This window comes from Rattus rattus, chromosome 5 (assembly GCF_011064425.1).
Source record: "Rattus rattus isolate New Zealand chromosome 5, Rrattus_CSIRO_v1, whole genome shotgun sequence".
In the NCBI taxonomy this organism is placed as follows: Eukaryota; Metazoa; Chordata; class Mammalia; order Rodentia; family Muridae; genus Rattus; species Rattus rattus.
Genome location: NC_046158.1, coordinates 98,001,994 through 98,005,264, shown reverse-complemented (window position 1 = coordinate 98,005,264; position 3,271 = coordinate 98,001,994).

Genomic DNA, 3,271 nt, shown 5'->3' with positions numbered 1-3,271 from the left:
GCATACAGCACAGAATGGCTCAGTTTGAGGATGTGTCATGTGACTCCGCCTACTCTCGGAGCTGTTTCTGAAATGGGAGGAGGCTGTCACCACCTCTCCTGGTGGCACAGTCACCAACCAGCACTGTGTGCTGCAGGAATCATTTTCTTTTGGAAGTGTATTCAGTATGTTGCCTCCTTTCCCCAGCCCTTTCCTCTCCATCCTGAACGATGAACTTGATCCTCATACTAACCTCAGTGATGAGCTGCCAAAGGAGGGAAATGGGTAACATTTTACAAACACCCAGGACGCTAGGAGCTGGAGAACTACTCAGGCAGGCATCCTTCACGTCCTCTCAGTAGGTGTAGAGGGAAACCTGGTTCCCCACAGTGAAAGGAAGAGACAGATTGAGAACCCACAGGAGTCCATCAGACTGAAAGTTGAGCCCTGTTCTTCCTTCTCTGTATCAAATTTCAGAGGAGTGACTACTGGTAATGTTGGGTCTTTTTCTGGAAGGGGAAATCTATAGTTTTTCTCATAGAACTGAACAAAGGCTCAAAAGAATTAAATATACTCGATGCTGAGGAAGTGAATTCAGGGCCACGGAGTTGGCTTCATGGGCAAATGTTCTTGCTACCAAACCTGACGACTTGAGTTCAATTTCTGTGACCCATGTGATAGGAGAAAACCAACTCTTGCAAGTTGTCCTCTGACCCTCACACATGCTAACTTTATTCACCGCCCTCGCCCAATAAATAAACACACGAAAAAAATAATTAAAATGTGGGCTGGAGATGGCTTGGCAATTAAGAGCACTGACTGCTCTTCCAGAGGTCCTGAGTTCAATTCCTAGCGACCACATGGTGGCTCACAACCATCTGTAATGGGATCTGATGCCCTCTTCTGGTGTGTCTGAAGACAGCAATAGTGTACTCACATACATAAAATAAATAAATCTTTTAAAAAATAATTGAAATGTAATAAAAAATTTTAAATAAAAAAATTTAAAAGTCGATTTGAACTGTGAAAACCATTGTATTGAAGGCTCATGGCTGTTACCAGCCACAAATACTGAGGCTTCCCAGCATTACACAATCTCTCCTAATGGAGCAAGGTAGTCTCCTTGTCAGCCTATTACTGTTTCTAGCCACAGGTACGCACCATAAAACTAACCACAAAGCAAAGATGTACCAGACTATCCTACCTGAGGCTTCTGCGATTCTTTTCAGGAAGGTTCTAAATAATTCTGAAACCCCACCCTCTGAAGATACTCTAGTATCTTCTGGTACCAAGCTAAACCCAGACCTTCACATCTTGAGTTTTAGACCATTTTTCACATCACTTCATCACCATTTGCCTGTGTAGACTTGGGGTCCTTAGATTTCTACCAAAAATCTGTTCTCTTCCTTTAGTCGTTTTTGCTTTTCTTGTCTCCTGTTGAGTTAGAAAGCTCTGACCATCATCAGACAGAAAACCATTCTTGCTGCTTCACTACTTATTCACACAACATGATGAAGTTCCTCCTACACACACACACACACACACACACACACACACACACACACTCACCACCACACCACAGCACTGTGCTGGTTTAATTGAGGGTGGCTACCATAAGCTCATATATTAGAATGCTTGTTCTTACAGGTTTACAGAGTGAGTCCACGACCCTCATGGCAGGGACCATGGCAGCAGGCTGGCAAGGTGTTGGAACAGTAACTGAGAGCTCACATTTTGATCTTCAAGCAAAAGGCAGAGAGCACAAACTGGAGATGGTGTGGACATTTGAAAACTCAAAGCCAGCCCCCAGTGAAATACCTTCTCCAACAAGGTCACAACCTCTTTTTTTTTTTAGATTTATTTTATGTACATGAGTAAACTGTAGCTGTCTTTAGACACCAGAAGAGGGCATCAGATCCATTATAGATGGTTGTAGCTACCATATGGTTGCTGGGAATTGAACTCAGGACCTCTGGAAGACCAGTCAGTGCTCTTAACAACCAAAGGTCACACCTCTTCGTTCTTCCCTAACAGTTCCACCAGCTAGGAATCAAATATTCAAATCTATGAGTCCATGATGCCAGTCTCATTCAAACCACTATACACAGTAACAGCACCCATTCTGACAATCATACTAAAGAATGGAAAGTGTGTGATGTGGCAATCAATTCAATCCTGGTTATAACTTTCACAAAGAATACTCACACTGTATTTTACATGATACAGAACTCTTTTATTTATTTTTATGGGTTTTGGGGGGGGTTGTTTGTTTGTTTGCTTGTTTTGAGGCAGATCTCCCTATATAACTTAGTAGCCTAGAATGGTTTGGAGCTCCTTCTGTAGCCTAAAATGGCCTCCAATTTATGCCTCCTGTCTTGATCTCCCAAATGCTGGGATTACAGACATGAGTCACCCACCACTTCAAGCTTTTGAAAGTCTTTTAAACTAATTTTTTTAAGATTTATTTATTTATTTAATTTATATGAGTACACTGTAGCTGTCTTCAGACACACCAGAAGAGGGCATCAGATCCCATTAAAGATGGTTGTGAGGGGTTGGGGATTTAGCTCGGTGGTAGAGCGCTTGCCTAGGAAGCGCAAGGCCCTGGGTTCGGTCCCCAGCTCCAAAAAAAAGAACCAAAAAAAAAAAAAAAAAAAAGATGGTTGTGAACCACCATGTGGTTGCTGGGAATTGAACTCAGGGCCTCTGGAAGAACAGTCAGTGCTCTTAACTGCTGAGCCATTTCTCTAGCCCCCTCGAAAGTCTTTTATAAATGAAAACTCATTTCATATTTGCAGTGTTCTAGTGACAGCCTAGAAAAGTGTCTCCATCCCATGGCAGATGAAAACTATTTGGAAAAGTTTATTGACGCACCCAGAGTCAACGTGACCGAAAGAAGACCCGGCAGAATGAAAGGAGGGAAGTCCCAAGAGAGCAAACTGAGCTGCCCTCAAAGAAACTGTTGACTCTCAATCACAATGACGTAGGGAATCTTAGGTTGGGGTCGGGAGGAGGGAATGGAAGCCACTGAGATCTACTTACCCCCTAATTCAGACAATGGACCGTGTATTAGTTCTCTAGGGTCGCAGAACTTATGGAATGTCTCTATATATTAAGAAAACTTACTGTAATGATTTACATAGCCTGTAGTCCAACTAACCCAACAACAGGCATCTGTGGATGGGAAGTCCAAGAGTCTAGTAGTTGCTCAGTCCCACGAGGCTACTTGTTTAAGCTGCTCTTCTGTATAGGCTGGAATCCTGATGCAGTAGGTTCCAAGTAAGTACAAGCA